Source organism: Leiobunum rupestre, chromosome 1 (assembly GCF_980474605.1).
Source record: "Leiobunum rupestre chromosome 1, qqLeiRupe1.1.hap1, whole genome shotgun sequence".
In the NCBI taxonomy this organism is placed as follows: Eukaryota; Metazoa; Arthropoda; class Arachnida; order Opiliones; family Sclerosomatidae; genus Leiobunum; species Leiobunum rupestre.
The window spans coordinates 34,141,576-34,160,711 of NC_143384.1; positions in this window are offsets into that span (position 1 = coordinate 34,141,576).

The following is a 19,136-nucleotide window of genomic DNA, read 5'->3' on the forward strand; positions in this document are numbered from 1 at the left end:
AAATAAACTATGAAAAAGGTAGACATTTCGTCAGCTTCCGACAATCCCCATTCATTCAATTTACTTCCTATTGCCGACTGGAAATGAACTATGAAAAAGGTAGGTATTTCACCGGCTTCCGACAATCACCATTCATTCAATTTACTTCCTATTGCCGACTGGAAAGTAACTATGAAAAAGGTAGGTATTTCGCCGGCTTCCGACCATCACCATTCATTCAATTTACTTCCTATTGCCGACTGGAAATGAACTATGAAAAAGGGAGGCATTTCGTCGGCTTCCTACCATCACCATTCATTCAATTTACTTCATATGACCGACTGGAAATGAACTATGAAAAAGGTAGGCATATCGTCGGCTTCCGACAATCACCATTCATTCAATTTACTTCCTATTGCCGACTGGAAATAAACTATGAAAAAGGTAGGCATTTCGTCGGCTTCCGACAATCACCATTCATTCAATTTACTTCCTATTGCCGACTGGCAATGAACTATGGAAAAGGTATATATTTCGCCGGCTTCCTACCATCACCATTCATTCAATTTACTTCCAATTGCCGACTGGAAATGAACTATGAAAAAGGTAGGCATTTCGTCAGCTTCCGACAATCACCATTCATTCAATTTACTTCCTATTGCCGACTGGAAATGAACTATGAAAAAGGTAGGCATTTCGTCAGCTTCCGACAATCACCATTCATTCAATTTACTTCATATTGCCGACTGGAAATAAACTATGAAAAAGGTAGGCATTTCGTCGGCTTCCTACCATCACCGTTCATTCAATTTACTTCCTATTGCCGACTGGAAATAAACTATAAAAAAGGTAGGCATTTCGTCAGCTTCCGACAATCACCATTCATTCAATTTACTTCCTATTGCCGACTGGAAATGAACTATGAAAAAGGTAGGCATTTCGTCAGCTTCCGACAATCACCATTCATTCAATTTACTTCCTATTGCCGACTGGAAAGTAACTATGAAAAAGGTAGGTATTTCGCCGGCTTCCGACCATCACCATTCATTCAATTTACTTCCTATTGCCGACTGGAAACGAACTATGAAAAAGGTAGGTATTTCGTCGGCTTCCGACAATCCCCATTCATTCAATTTACTTCCTATTGCCGACTGGAAATGAACTATGAAAAAGGTAGGCATTTCGTCAGCTTCCGACAATCACCATTCATTCAATTTACTTTCTATTGCCGACTGGAAATAAACTATAAAAAAGGTAGGCATTTCGTCAGCTTCCGACAATCACCATTCATTCAATTTACTTCCTATTGCCGACTGGAAATGAACTATGAAAAAGGTAGGTATTTCGCCGGCTTCCGACCATCACCATTCATTCAATTTACTTCCTATTGCCGACTGGAAACGAACTATGAAAAAGGTAGGTATTTCGTCGGCTTCCGACAATCCCCATTCATTCAATTTACTTCCTATTGCCGACTGGAAATGAACTATGAAAAAGGTAGGCATTTCGTCAGCTTCCGACAATCACCATTCATTCAATTTACTTCCTATTGCCGACTAGAAATGAACTATGAAAAAGGTAGGCATTTCGTCAGCTTCCGACAATCACCATTCATTCAATTTACTTCCTATTGCCAACTGGAAATGAACTATGAAAAAGGTAGGTATTTTGTCAGCTTCCGATTATCACCATTCATTCAATTTACTTCCTATTGCCGACTGGAAATGAACTATGAAAAAGGTAGGTATTTCGTCAGCTTCCGACAATCACCATTCATTCAATTTACTTCCTATTGCCGACTGGATATGAACTATGAAAAAGGTAGGCATTTTGTCAGCTTCCGATTATCACCATTCATTCAATTTACTTCCTATTGCCGACTGGAAATGAACTATGAAAAAGGTAGGTATTTCGTCAGCTTCCGACAATCACCATTCATTCAATTTACTTCCTATTGCCGACTGGATATGAACTATGAAAAAGGTAGGCATTTCGTCAGCTTCCGACAATCACCATTCATTCAATTTACTTCATATTGCCGACTGGAAATAAACTATGAAAAGGTAGGCATTTCGTCGGCTTCCGACAATCACCATCCATTCAATTTACTTCCTATTGTCGACTGGAAATAAACTATGAAAAAGGTAGACATTTCGTCAGCTTCCGACAATCCCCATTCATTCAATTTACTTCCTATTGCCGACTGGAAATGAACTATGAAAAAGGTAGGTATTTCACCGGCTTCCGACAATCACCATTCATTCAATTTACTTCCTATTGCCGACTGGAAATGAACTATGAAAAAGGGAGGCATTTCGTCGGCTTCCTACCATCACCATTCATTCAATTTACTTCATATGACCAACTGGAAATGAACTATGAAAAAGGTAGGCATATCGTCGGCTTCCGACAATCACCATTCATTCAATTTACTTCCTATTGCCGACTGGAAATAAACTATGAAAAAGGTAGGCATTTCGTCGGCTTCCGACAATCACCATTCATTCAATTTACTTCCTATTGCCGACTGGCAATGAACTATGGAAAAGGTATATATTTCGCCGGCTTCCTACCATCACCATTCATTCAATTTACTTCCTATTGCCGACTGGAAATGAACTATGAAAAAGGTAGGCATTTCGTCAGCTTCCGACAATCACCATTCATTCAATTTACTTCCTATTGCCGACTGGAAATGAACTATGAAAAAGGTAGGCATTTCGTCAGCTTCCGACAATCACCATTCATTCAATTTACTTCATATTGCCGACTGGAAATAAACTATGAAAAAGGTAGGCATTTCGTCGGCTTCCTACCATCACCGTTCATTCAATTTACTTCCTATTGCCGACTGGAAATAAACTATAAAAAAGGTAGGCATTTCGTCAGCTTCCGACAATCACCATTCATTCAATTTACTTCCTATTGCCGACTGGAAAGTAACTATGAAAAAGGTAGGTATTTCGCCGGCTTCCGACCATCACCATTCATTCAATTTACTTCCTATTGCCGACTGGAAACGAACTATGAAAAAGGTAGGTATTTCGTCGGCTTCCGACAATCCCCATTCATTCAATTTACTTCCTATTGCCGACTGGAAATGAACTATGAAAAAGGTAGGCATTTCGTCAGCTTCCGACAATCACCATTCATTCAATATACTTTCTATTGCCGACTGGAAATAAACTATAAAAAAGGTAGGCATTTCGTCAGCTTCCGACAATCACCATTCATTCAATTTACTTCCTATTGCCGACTGGAAATGAACTATGAAAAAGGTAGGTATTTCGCCGGCTTCCGACCATCACCATTCATTCAATTTACTTCCTATTGCCGACTGGAAACGAACTATGAAAAAGGTAGGTATTTCGTCGGCTTCCGACAATCCCCATTCATTCAATTTACTTCCTATTGCCGACTGGAAATGAACTATGAAAAAGGTAGGCATTTCGTCAGCTTCCGACAATCACCATTCATTCAATTTACTTCCTATTGCCGACTAGAAATGAACTATGAAAAAGGTAGGCATTTCGTCAGCTTCCGACAATCACCATTCATTCAATTTACTTCCTATTGCCAACTGGAAATGAACTATGAAAAAGGTAGGTATTTTGTCAGCTTCCGATTATCACCATTCATTCAATTTACTTCCTATTGCCGACTGGAAATGAACTATGAAAAAGGTAGGTATTTCGTCAGCTTCCGACAATCACCATTCATTCAATTTACTTCCTATTGCCGACTGGATATGAACTATGAAAAAGGTAGGCATTTCGTCAGCTTCCGACAATCACCATTCATTCAATTTACTTCATATTGCCGACTGGAAATAAACTATGAAAAGGTAGGCATTTCGTCGGCTTCCGACAATCACCATCCATTCAATTTACTTCCTATTGTCGACTGGAAATAAACTATGAAAAAGGTAGACATTTCGTCAGCTTCCGACAATCCCCATTCATTCAATTTACTTCCTATTGCCGACTGGAAATGAACTATGAAAAAGGTAGGTATTTCACCGGCTTCCGACAATCACCATTCATTCAATTTACTTCCTATTGCCGACTGGAAATGAACTATGAAAAAGGGAGGCATTTCGTCGGCTTCCTACCATCACCATTCATTCAATTTACTTCATATGACCAACTGGAAATGAACTATGAAAAAGGTAGGCATATCGTCGGCTTCCGACAATCACCATTCATTCAATTTACTTCCTATTGCCGACTGGAAATAAACTATGAAAAAGGTAGGCATTTCGTCGGCTTCCGACAATCACCATTCATTCAATTTACTTCCTATTGCCGACTGGCAATGAACTATGGAAAAGGTATATATTTCGCCGGCTTCCTACCATCACCATTCATTCAATTTACTTCCTATTGCCGACTGGAAATGAACTATGAAAAAGGTAGGCATTTCGTCAGCTTCCGACAATCACCATTCATTCAATTTACTTCCTATTGCCGACTGGAAATGAACTATGAAAAAGGTAGGCATTTCGTCAGCTTCCGACAATCACCATTCATTCAATTTACTTCATATTGCCGACTGGAAATAAACTATGAAAAAGGTAGGCATTTCGTCGGCTTCCTACCATCACCGTTCATTCAATTTACTTCCTATTGCCGACTGGAAATAAACTATAAAAAAGGTAGGCATTTCGTCAGCTTCCGACAATCACCATTCATTCAATTTACTTCCTATTGCCGACTGGAAATGAACTATGAAAAAGGTAGGCATTTCGTCAGCTTCCGACAATCACCATTCATTCAATTTACTTCCTATTGCCGACTGGAAAGTAACTATGAAAAAGGTAGGTATTTCGCCGGCTTCCGACCATCACCATTCATTCAATTTACTTCCTATTGCCGACTGGAAACGAACTATGAAAAAGGTAGGTATTTCGTCGGCTTCCGACAATCCCCATTCATTCAATTTACTTCCTATTGCCGACTGGAAATGAACTATGAAAAAGGTAGGCATTTCGTCAGCTTCCGACAATCACCATTCATTCAATTTACTTCCTATTGCCGACTAGAAATGAACTATGAAAAAGGTAGGCATTTCGTCAGCTTCCGACAATCAGCATTCATTCAATTTACTTCCTATTGCCGACTGGAAATGAACTATGAAAAAGGTAGGTATTTCGCCGGCTTCCTACCATCACCATTCATTCAATTTACTTCCTATTGCCGACTGGAAATGAACTATGAAAAAGGTAGGCATTTCGTCAGCTTCCGATTATCACCATTTATTCAATTTACTTCCTATTGCCGACTGGAAATGAACTATGAAAAAGGTAGGTATTTCGTCAGCTTCCGACAATCACCATTCATTCAATTTACTTCCTATTGCCGACTGGATATGAACTATGAAAAAGGTAGGCATTTCGTCAGCTTCCGACAATCACCATTCATTCAATTTACTTCATATTGCCGACTGGAAATAAACTATGAAAAGGTAGGCATTTCGTCGGCTTCCGACAATCACCATCCATTCAATTTACTTCCTATTGCCGACTGGAAATAAACTATGAAAAAGGTAGACATTTCGTCAGCTTCCGACAATAACCATTCATTCAATTTACTTCCTATTGCCGACTGGAAATGAACTATGAAAAAGGTAGGTATTTCGTCAGCTTCCGACAATCCCCATTCATTCAATTTACTTCCTATTGCCGACTGGAAATGAACTATGAAAAAGGTAGGTATTTCGCCGGCTTCCGACAATCACTATTCATTCAATTTACTTAATATTGCCGACTGGAAATGAACTATGAAAAAGGTAGGTATTTCACCGGCTTCCGACAATCACCATTCATTCAATTTACTTCCTATTGCCGACTGGAAATGAACTATGAAAAAGGGAGGCATTTCGTCGGCTTCCTACCATCACCATTCATTCAATTTACTTCATATGACCGACTGGAAATGAACTATGAAAAAGGTAGGCATATCTTCGGCTTCCGACAATCACCATTCATTCAATTTACTTCCTATTGCCGACTGGAAATAAACTATGAAAAAGGTAGGCATTTCGTCGGCTTCCGACAATCACCATTCATTCAATTTACTTCCTATTGCCGACTGGAAATGAACTATGAAAAAGGTATATATTTCGCCGGCTTCCTACCATCACCATTCATTCAATTTACTTCCTATTGCCGACTGGAAATGAACTATGAAAAAGGTAGGCATTTCGTCAGCTTCCGACAATCACCATTCATTCAATTTACTTCCTATTGCCGACTGGAAATGAACTATGAAAAAGGTAGGCATTTCGTCAGCTTCCGACAATCCCCATTCATTCAATTTACTTCCTATTGCCGACTGGAAATGAACTATGAAAAAGGTAGGTATTTCGCCGGCTTCCGACAATCACTATTCATTCAATTTACACCCTATTGCCGACTGGAAATGAACTATGAAAAAGGCAGCATTTCGTCGGCTTCCTTCCATCACCATTCATTCAATTTACTTCATATGACCGACTGGAAATGAACTATGAAAAAGGTAGGCATATCGTCGGCTTCCGACAATCACCATTCATTCAATTTACTTCCTATTGCCGACTGGAAATAAACTATGAAAAAGGTAGGAATTTCGTTGGCTTCCGACAATCACCATTCATTCAATTTACTTCATATTGCCGACTGGAAATGAACTATGAAAAAGGTATATATTTCACCGGCTTTCTACCATCACCATTCATTCAATTTACTTCCTATTGCCGACTGGAAATGAACTATGAAAAAGGTAGGTATTTCGCCGGCTTCCGACAATCACCATTCATTCAATTTACTTCCTATTGCCGACTGGAAATGAACTATGAAAAAGGTAGGCATTTCGTCAGCTTCCGACAATCACCATTCATTCAATTTACTTCATATTGCCGACTGGAAATAAACTATGAAAAAGGTAGGCATTTCGTCGGCTTCCTACCATCGCCGTTCATTCAATTTACTTCCTATTGCCGACTGGAAATAAACTATAAAAAAGGAAGGCATTTCGTCAGCTTCCGACAATCACCATTCATTCAATTTACTTCCTATTGCCGACTGGAAATGAACTATGAAAAAGGTATATATTTCGCCGGCTTCCTACCATCACCATTCATTCAATTTACTTCCTATTGCCGACTGGAAATGAACTATGAAAAAGGTAGGCATTTCGTCAGCTTCCGACAATCACCATTCATTCAATTTACTTCCTATTGCCGACTGGAAATGAACTATGAAAAAGGTAGGCATTTCGTCAGCTTCCGACAATCCCCATTCATTCAATTTACTTCCTATTGCCGACTGGAAATGAACTATGAAAAAGGTAGGTATTTCGCCGGCTTCCGACAATCACTATTCATTCAATTTACACCCTATTGCCGACTGGAAATGAACTATGAAAAAGGCAGCATTTCGTCGGCTTCCTTCCATCACCATTCATTCAATTTACTTCATATGACCGACTGGAAATGAACTATGAAAAAGGTAGGCATATCGTCGGCTTCCGACAATCACCATTCATTCAATTTACTTCCTATTGCCGACTGGAAATAAACTATGAAAAAGGTAGGAATTTCGTCGGCTTCCGACAATCACCATTCATTCAATTTACTTCATATTGCCGACTGGAAATGAACTATGAAAAAGGTATATATTTCACCGGCTTTCTACCATCACCATTCATTCAATTTACTTCCTATTGCCGACTGGAAATGAACTATGAAAAAGGTAGGCATTTCGTCAGCTTCCGACAATCACCATTCATTCAATTTACTTCATTTTGCCGACTGGAAATAAACTATGAAAAAGGTAGGCATTTCGTCGGCTTCCTACCATCGCCGTTCATTCAATTTACTTCCTATTGCCGACTGGAAATAAACTATAAAAAAGGAAGGCATTTCGTCAGCTTCCGACAATCACCATTCATTCAATTTACTTCCTATTGCCGACTGGAAATGAACTATGAAAAAGGTAGGCATTTCGTCAGCTTCCAACAATCACCATTCATTCAATTTACTTCCTATTGCCGACTGGAAATGAACTATGAAAAAGGTAGGTATTTCGCCGGCTTCCGACCATCACCATTCATTCAATTTACTTCCTATTGCCGACTGGAAACGAACTATGAAAAAGGTAGGTATTTCGTCGGCTTCCGACAATCCCCATTCATTCAATTTACTTCCTATTGCCGACTGGAAATGAACTATGAAAAAGGTAGGCATTTCGTCAGCTTCCGACAATCACCATTCATTCAATTTACTTCCTATTGCCGACTAGAAATGAACTATGAAAAAGGTAGGCATTTCGTCAGCTTCCGACAATCACCATTCATTCAATTTACTTCCTATTTCCGACTGGAAATGAACTATGAAAAAGGTAGGTATTTCGCCGGCTTCCTACCATCACCATTCATTCAATTTACTTCCTATTGCCGACTGGAAATGAACTATGAAAAAGGTAGGCATTTCGTCAGCTTCCGATTATCACCATTCATTCAATTTACTTCCTATTGCCGACTGGAAATGAACTATGAAAAAGGTAGGTATTTCGTCAGCTTCCGACAATCACCATTCATTCAATTTACTTCCTATTGCCGACTGGATATGAACTATGAAAAAGGTAGGCATTTCGTCAGCTTCCGACAATCACCATTCATTCAATTTACTTCATATTGCCGACTGGAAATAAACTATGAAAAGGTAGGCATTTCGTCGGCTTCCGACAATCACCATCCATTCAATTTACTTCCTATTGCCGACTGGAAATAAACTATGAAAAAGGTAGGCATTTCGTCGGCTTCCGACAATCACCATTCATTCAATTTACTTCCTATTGACGACTGGAAATGAACTATGAAAAAGGTATATATTTCGCCGGCTTCCTACCATCACCATTCATTCAATTTACTTCCTATTGCCGACTGGAAATGAACTATGAAAAAGGTAGGCATTTCGTCAGCTTCCGACAATCACCATTCATTCAATTTACTTCCTATTGCCGACTGGAAATGAACTATGAAAAAGGTAGGCATTTCGTCAGCTTCCGACAATCCCCATTCATTCAATTTACTTCCTATTGCCGACTGGAAATGAACTATGAAAAAGGTAGGTATTTCGCCGGCTTCCGACAATCACTATTCATTCAATTTACACCCTATTGCCGACTGGAAATGAACTATGAAAAAGGCAGCATTTCGCCGGCTTCCTACCATCACCATTCATTCAATTTACTTCCTATTGCCGACTGGAAATGAACTATGAAAAAGGTAGGCATTTCGTCAGCTTCCGATTATCACCATTCATTCAATTTACTTCATATTGCCGACTGGAAATAAACTATGAAAAGGTAGGCATTTCGTCGGCTTCCGACAATCACCATCCATTCAATTTACTTCCTATTGCCGACTGGAAATAAACTATGAAAAAGGTAGGCATTTCGTCGGCTTCCGACAATCACCATTCATTCAATTTACTTCCTATTGACGACTGGAAATGAACTATGAAAAAGGTATATATTTCGCCGGCTTCCTACCATCACCATTCATTCAATTTACTTCCTATTGCCGACTGGAAATGAACTATGAAAAAGGTAGGCATTTCGTCAGCTTCCGACAATCACCATTCATTCAATTTACTTCCTATTGCCGACTGGAAATGAACTATGAAAAAGGTAGGCATTTCGTCAGCTTCCGACAATCCCCATTCATTCAATTTACTTCCTATTGCCGACTGGAAATGAACTATGAAAAAGGTAGGTATTTCGCCGGCTTCCGACAATCACTATTCATTCAATTTACACCCTATTGCCGACTGGAAATGAACTATGAAAAAGGCAGCATTTCGCCGGCTTCCTACCATCACCATTCATTCAATTTACTTCCTATTGCCGACTGGAAATGAACTATGAAAAAGGTAGGCATTTCGTCAGCTTCCGATTATCACCATTCATTCAATTTACTTCCTATTGCCGACTGGAAATGAACTATGAAAAAGGTAGGTATTTCGTCAGCTTCCGACAATCACCATTCATTCAATTTACTTCCTATTGCCGACTGGATATGAACTATGAAAAAGGTAGGCATTTCGTCAGCTTCCGACAATCACCATTCATTCAATTTACTTCATATTGCCGACTGGAAATAAACTATGAAAAGGTAGGCATTTCGTCGGCTTCCGACAATCACCATCCATTCAATTTACTTCCTATTGCCGACTGGAAATAAACTATGAAAAAGGTAGGCATTTCGTCGGCTTCCGACAATCACCATTCATTCAATTTACTTCCTATTGACGACTGGAAATGAACTATGAAAAAGGTATATATTTCGCCGGCTTCCTACCATCACCATTCATTCAATTTACTTCCTATTGCCGACTGAAAATGAACTATGAAAAAGGTAGGCATTTCGTCAGCTTCCGACAATCACCATTCATTCAATTTACTTCCTATTGCCGACTGGAAATGAACTATGAAAAAGGTAGGCATTTCGTCAGCTTCCGACAATCCCCATTCATTCAATTTACTTCCTATTGCCGACTGGAAATGAACTATGAAAAAGGTAGGTATTTCGCCGGCTTCCTACCATCACCATTCATTCAATTTACTTCCTATTGCCGACTGGAAATGAACTATGAAAAAGGTAGGCATTTCGTCAGCTTCCGATTATCACCATTCATTCAATTTACTTCCTATTGCCGACTGGAAATGAACTATGAAAAAGGTAGGTATTTCGTCAGCTTCCGACAATCACCATTCATTCAATTTACTTCCTATTGCCGACTGGATATGAACTATGAAAAAGGTAGGCATTTCGTCAGCTTCCGACAATCACCATTCATTCAATTTACTTCATATTGCCGACTGGAAATAAACTATGAAAAGGTAGGCATTTCGTCGGCTTCCGACAATCACCATCCATTCAATTTACTTCCTATTGCCGACTGGAAATAAACTATGAAAAAGGTAGGCATTTCGTCGGCTTCCGACAATCACCATTCATTCAATTTACTTCCTATTGACGACTGGAAATGAACTATGAAAAAGGTATATATTTCGCCGGCTTCCTACCATCACCATTCATTCAATTTACTTCCTATTGCCGACTGGAAATGAACTATGAAAAAGGTAGGCATTTCGTCAGCTTCCGACAATCACCATTCATTCAATTTACTTCCTATTGCCGACTGGAAATGAACTATGAAAAAGGTAGGCATTTCGTCAGCTTCCGACAATCCCCATTCATTCAATTTACTTCCTATTGCCGACTGGAAATGAACTATGAAAAAGGTAGGTATTTCGCCGGCTTCCGACAATCACTATTCATTCAATTTACACCCTATTGCCGACTGGAAATGAACTATGAAAAAGGCAGCATTTCGCCGGCTTCCTACCATCACCATTCATTCAATTTACTTCCTATTGCCGACTGGAAATGAACTATGAAAAAGGTAGGCATTTCGTCAGCTTCCGATTATCACCATTCATTCAATTTACTTCCTATTGCCGACTGGAAATGAACTATGAAAAAGGTAGGTATTTCGTCAGCTTCCGACAATCACCATTCATTCAATTTACTTCCTATTGCCGACTGGATATGAACTATGAAAAAGGTAGGCATTTCGTCAGCTTCCGACAATCACCATTCATTCAATTTACTTCATATTGCCGACTGGAAATAAACTATGAAAAGGTAGGCATTTCGTCGGCTTCCGACAATCACCATCCATTCAATTTACTTCCTATTGCCGACTGGAAATAAACTATGAAAAAGGTAGGCATTTCGTCGGCTTCCGACAATCACCATTCATTCAATTTACTTCCTATTGACGACTGGAAATGAACTATGAAAAAGGTATATATTTCGCCGGCTTCCTACCATCACCATTCATTCAATTTACTTCCTATTGCCGACTGGAAATGAACTATGAAAAAGGTAGGCATTTCGTCAGCTTCCGACAATCACCATTCATTCAATTTACTTCCTATTGCCGACTGGAAATGAACTATGAAAAAGGTAGGCATTTCGTCAGCTTCCGACAATCCCCATTCATTCAATTTACTTCCTATTGCCGACTGGAAATGAACTATGAAAAAGGTAGGTATTTCGCCGGCTTCCGACAATCACTATTCATTCAATTTACACCCTATTGCCGACTGGAAATGAACTATGAAAAAGGCAGCATTTCGTCGGCTTCCTTCCATCACCATTCATTCAATTTACTTCATATGACCGACTGGAAATGAACTATGAAAAAGGTAGGCATATCGTCGGCTTCCGACAATCACCATTCATTCAATTTACTTCCTATTGCCGACTGGAAATAAACTATGAAAAAGGTAGGAATTTCGTCGGCTTCCGACAATCACCATTCATTCAATTTACTTCATATTGCCGACTGGAAATGAACTATGAAAAAGGTATATATTTCACCGGCTTTCTACCATCACCATTCATTCAATTTACTTCCTATTGCCGACTGGAAATGAACTATGAAAAAGGTAGGTATTTCGCCGGCTTCCGACAATCACCATTCATTCAATTTACTTCCTATTGCCGACTGGAAATGAACTATGAAAAAGGTAGGCATTTCGTCAGCTTCCGACAATCACCATTCATTCAATTTACTTCATATTGCCGACTGGAAATAAACTATGAAAAAGGTAGGCATTTCGTCGGCTTCCTACCATCGCCGTTCATTCAATTTACTTCCTATTGCCGACTGGAAATAAACTATAAAAAAGGAAGGCATTTCGTCAGCTTCCGACAATCACCATTCATTCAATTTACTTCCTATTGCCGACTGGAAATGAACTATGAAAAAGGTAGGCATTTCGTCAGCTTCCAACAATCACCATTCATTCAATTTACTTCCTATTGCCGACTGGAAATGAACTATGAAAAAGGTAGGTATTTCGCCGGCTTCCGACCATCACCATTCATTCAATTTACTTCCTATTGCCGACTGGAAACGAACTATGAAAAAGGTAGGTATTTCGTCGGCTTCCGACAATCCCCATTCATTCAATTTACTTCCTATTGCCGACTGGAAATGAACTATGAAAAAGGTAGGCATTTCGTCAGCTTCCGACAATCACCATTCATTCAATTTACTTCCTATTGCCGACTAGAAATGAACTATGAAAAAGGTAGGCATTTCGTCAGCTTCCGACAATCACCATTCATTCAATTTACTTCCTATTTCCGACTGGAAATGAACTATGAAAAAGGTAGGTATTTCGCCGGCTTCCTACCATCACCATTCATTCAATTTACTTCCTATTGCCGACTGGAAATGAACTATGAAAAAGGTAGGCATTTCGTCAGCTTCCGATTATCACCATTCATTCAATTTACTTCCTATTGCCGACTGGAAATGAACTATGAAAAAGGTAGGTATTTCGTCAGCTTCCGACAATCACCATTCATTCAATTTACTTCCTATTGCCGACTGGATATGAACTATGAAAAAGGTAGGCATTTCGTCAGCTTCCGACAATCACCATTCATTCAATTTACTTCATATTGCCGACTGGAAATAAACTATGAAAAGGTAGGCATTTCGTCGGCTTCCGACAATCACCATCCATTCAATTTACTTCCTATTGCCGACTGGAAATAAACTATGAAAAAGGTAGACATTTCGTCAGCTTCCGACAATCACCATTCATTCAATTTACTTCCTATTGCCGACTGGAAATGAACTATGAAAAAGGTAGGCATTTCGTCAGCTTCCGACAATCACCATTCATTCAATTTACTTCCTATTGCCGACTGGAAAGTAACTCTGAAAAAGGTAGGTATTTCGCCGGCTTCCGACCATCACCATTCATTCAATTTACTTCCTATTGCCGACTGGAAACGAACTATGAAAAAGGTAGGTATTTCGTCGGCTTCCGACAATCCCCATTCATTCAATTTACTTCCTATTGCCGACTGGAAATGAACTATGAAAAAGGTAGGCATTTCGTCAGCTTCCGACAATCACCATTCATTCAATTTACTTCCTATTGCCGACTAGAAATGAACTATGAAAAAGGTAGGCATTTCGTCAGCTTCCGACAATCAGCATTCATTCAATTTACTTCCTATTGCCGACTGGAAATGAACTATGAAAAAGGTAGGTATTTCGCCGGCTTCCTACCATCACCATTCATTCAATTTACTTCCTATTGCCGACTGGAAATGAACTATGAAAAAGGTAGGCATTTCGTCAGCTTCCGATTATCACCATTTATTCAATTTACTTCCTATTGCCGACTGGAAATGAACTATGAAAAAGGTAGGTATTTCGTCAGCTTCCGACAATCACCATTCATTCAATTTACTTCCTATTGCCGACTGGATATGAACTATGAAAAAGGTAGGCATTTCGTCAGCTTCCGACAATCACCATTCATTCAATTTACTTCATATTGCCGACTGGAAATAAACTATGAAAAGGTAGGCATTTCGTCGGCTTCCGACAATCACCCTCCATTCAATTTACTTCCTATTGCCGACTGGAAATAAACTATGAAAAAGGTAGACATTTCGTCAGCTTCCGACAATAACCATTCATTCAATTTACTTCCTATTGCCGACTGGAAATGAACTATGAAAAAGGTAGGTATTTCGTCAGCTTCCGACAATCCCCATTCATTCAATTTACTTCCTATTGCCGACTGGAAATGAACTATGAAAAAGGTAGGTATTTCGCCGGCTTCCGACAATCACTATTCATTCAATTTACTTAATATTGCCGACTGGAAATGAACTATGAAAAAGGTAGGTATTTCACCGGCTTCCGACAATCACCATTCATTCAATTTACTTCCTATTGCCGACTGGAAATGAACTATGAAAAAGGGAGGCATTTCGTCGGCTTCCTACCATCACCATTCATTCAATTTACTTCATATGACCGACTGGAAATGAACTATGAAAAAGGTAGGCATATCTTCGGCTTCCGACAATCACCATTCATTCAATTTACTTCCTATTGCCGACTGGAAATAAACTATGAAAAAGGTAGGCATTTCGTCGGCTTCCGACAATCACCATTCATTCAATTTACTTCCTATTGCCGACTGGAAATGAACTATGAAAAAGGTATATATTTCGCCGGCTTCCTACCATCACCATTCATTCAATTTACTTCCTATTGCCGACTGGAAATGAACTATGAAAAAGGTAGGCATTTCGTCAGCTTCCGACAATCACCATTCATTCAATTTACTTCCTATTGCCGACTGGAAATGAACTATGAAAAAGGTAGGCATTTCGTCAGCTTCCGACAATCCCCATTCATTCAATTTACTTCCTATTGCCGACTGGAAATGAACTATGAAAAAGGTAGGTATTTCGCCGGCTTCCGACAATCACTATTCATTCAATTTACACCCTATTGCCGACTGGAAATGAACTATGAAAAAGGCAGCATTTCGTCGGCTTCCTTCCATCACCATTCATTCAATTTACTTCATATGACCGACTGGAAATGAACTATGAAAAAGGTAGGCATATCGTCGGCTTCCGACAATCACCATTCATTCAATTTACTTCCTATTGCCGACTGGAAATAAACTATGAAAAAGGTAGGAATTTCGTTGGCTTCCGACAATCACCATTCATTCAATTTACTTCATATTGCCGACTGGAAATGAACTATGAAAAAGGTATATATTTCACCGGCTTTCTACCATCACCATTCATTCAATTTACTTCCTATTGCCGACTGGAAATAAACTATGAAAAAGGTAGGTATTTCGCCGGCTTCCGACAATCACCATTCATTCAATTTACTTCCTATTGCCGACTGGAAATGAACTATGAAAAAGGTAGGCATTTCGTCAGCTTCCGACAATCACCATTCATTCAATTTACTTCATATTGCCGACTGGAAATAAACTATGAAAAAGGTAGGCATTTCGTCGGCTTCCTACCATCGCCGTTCATTCAATTTACTTCCTATTGCCGACTGGAAATAAACTTTAAAAAAGGAAGGCATTTCGTCAGCTTCCGACAATCACCATTCATTCAATTTACTTCCTATTGCCGACTGGAAATGAACTATGAAAAAGGTATATATTTCGCCGGCTTCCTACCATCACCATTCATTCAATTTACTTCCTATTGCCGACTGGAAATGAACTATGAAAAAGGTAGGCATTTCGTCAGCTTCCGACAATCACCATTCATTCAATTTACTTCCTATTGCCGACTGGAAATGAACTATGAAAAAGGTAGGCATTTCGTCAGCTTCCGACAATCCCCATTCATTCAATTTACTTCCTATTGCCGACTGGAAATGAACTATGAAAAAGGTAGGTATTTCGCCGGCTTCCGACAATCACTATTCATTCAATTTACACCCTATTGCCGACTGGAAATGAACTATGAAAAAGGCAGCATTTCGTCGGCTTCCTTCCATCACCATTCATTCAATTTACTTCATATGACCGACTGGAAATGAACTATGAAAAAGGTAGGCATATCGTCGGCTTCCGACAATCACCATTCATTCAATTTACTTCCTATTGCCGACTGGAAATAAACTATGAAAAAGGTAGGAATTTCGTCGGCTTCCGACAATCACCATTCATTCAATTTACTTCATATTGCCGACTGGAAATGAACTATGAAAAAGGTATATATTTCACCGGCTTTCTACCATCACCATTCATTCAATTTACTTCCTATTGCCGACTGGAAATGAACTATGAAAAAGGTAGGCATTTCGTCAGCTTCCGACAATCACCATTCATTCAATTTACTTCATTTTGCCGACTGGAAATAAACTATGAAAAAGGTAGGCATTTCGTCGGCTTCCTACCATCGCCGTTCATTCAATTTACTTCCTATTGCCGACTGGAAATAAACTATAAAAAAGGAAGGCATTTCGTCAGCTTCCGACAATCACCATTCATTCAATTTACTTCCTATTGCCGACTGGAAATGAACTATGAAAAAGGTAGGCATTTCGTCAGCTTCCAACAATCACCATTCATTCAATTTACTTCCTATTGCCGACTGGAAATGAACTATGAAAAAGGTAGGTATTTCGCCGGCTTCCGACCATCACCATTCATTCAATTTACTTCCTATTGCCGACTGGAAACGAACTATGAAAAAGGTAGGTATTTCGTCGGCTTCCGACAATCCCCATTCATTCAATTTACTTCCTATTGCCGACTGGAAATGAACTATGAAAAAGGTAGGCATTTCGTCAGCTTCCGACAATCACCATTCATTCAATTTACTTCCTATTGCCGACTAGAAATGAACTATGAAAAAGGTAGGCATTTCGTCAGCTTCCGACAATCACCATTCATTCAATTTACTTCCTATTTCCGACTGGAAATGAACTATGAAAAAGGTAGGTATTTCGCCGGCTTCCTACCATCACCATTCATTCAATTTACTTCCTATTGCCGACTGGAAATGAACTATGAAAAAGGTAGGCATTTCGTCAGCTTCCGATTATCACCATTCATTCAATTTACTTCCTATTGCCGACTGGAAATGAACTATGAAAAAGGTAGGTATTTCGTCAGCTTCCGACAATCACCATTCATTCAATTTACTTCCTATTGCCGACTGGATATGAACTATGAAAAAGGTAGGCATTTCGTCAGCTTCCGACAATCACCATTCATTCAATTTACTTCATATTGCCGACTGGAAATAAACTATGAAAAGGTAGGCATTTCGTCGGCTTCCGACAATCACCATCCATTCAATTTACTTCCTATTGCCGACTGGAAATAAACTATGAAAAAGGTAGGCATTTCGTCGGCTTCCGACAATCACCATTCATTCAATTTACTTCCTATTGACGACTGGAAATGAACTATGAAAAAGGTATATATTTCGCCGGCTTCCTACCATCACCATTCATTCAATTTACTTCCTATTGCCGACTGGAAATGAACTATGAAAAAGGTAGGCATTTCGTCAGCTTCCGACAATCACCATTCATTCAATTTACTTCCTATTGCCGACTGGAAATGAACTATGAAAAAGGTAGGCATTTCGTCAGCTTCCGACAATCCCCATTCATTCAATTTACTTCCTATTGCCGACTGGAAATGAACTATGAAAAAGGTAGGTATTTCGCCGGCTTCCGACAATCACTATTCATTCAATTTACACCCTATTGCCGACTGGAAATGAACTATGAAAAAGGCAGCATTTCGCCGGCTTCCTACCATCACCATTCATTCAATTTACTTCCTATTGCCGACTGGAAATGAACTATGAAAAAGGTAGGCATTTCGTCAGCTTCCGATTATCACCATTCATTCAATTTACTTCCTATTGCCGACTGGAAATGAACTATGAAAAAGGTAGGTATTTCGTCAGCTTCCGACAATCACCATTCATTCAATTTACTTCCTATTGCCGACTGGATATGAACTATGAAAAAGGTAGGCATTTCGTCAGCTTCCGACAATCACCATTCATTCAATTTACTTCATATTGCCGACTGGAAATAAACTATGAAAAGGTAGGCATTTCGTCGGCTTCCGACAATCACCATCCATTCAATTTACTTCCTATTGCCGACTGGAAATAAACTATGAAAAAGGTAGGCATTTCGTCGGCTTCCGACAATCACCATTCATTCAATTTACTTCCTATTGACGACTGGAAATGAACTATGAAAAAGGTATATATTTCGCCGGCTTCCTACCATCACCATTCATTCAATTTACTTCCTATTGCCGACTGGAAATGAACTATGAAAAAGGTAGGCATTTCGTCAGCTTCCGACAATCACCATTCATTCAATTTACTTCCTATTGCCGACTGGAAATGAACTATGAAAAAGGTAGGCATTTCGTCAGCTTCCGACAATCCCCATTCATTCAATTTACTTCCTATTGCCGACTGGAAATGAACTATGAAAAAGGTAGGTATTTCGCCGGCTTCCGACAATCACTATTCATTCAATTTACACCCTATTGCCGACTGGAAATGAACTATGAAAAAGGCAGCATTTCGTCGGCTTCCTTCCATCACCATTCATTCAATTTACTTCATATGACCGACTGGAAATGAACTATGAAAAAGGTAGGCATATCGTCGGCTTCCGACAATCACCATTCATTCAATTTACTTCCTATTGCCGACTGGAAATAAACTATGAAAAAGGTAGGAATTTCGTCGGCTTCCGAC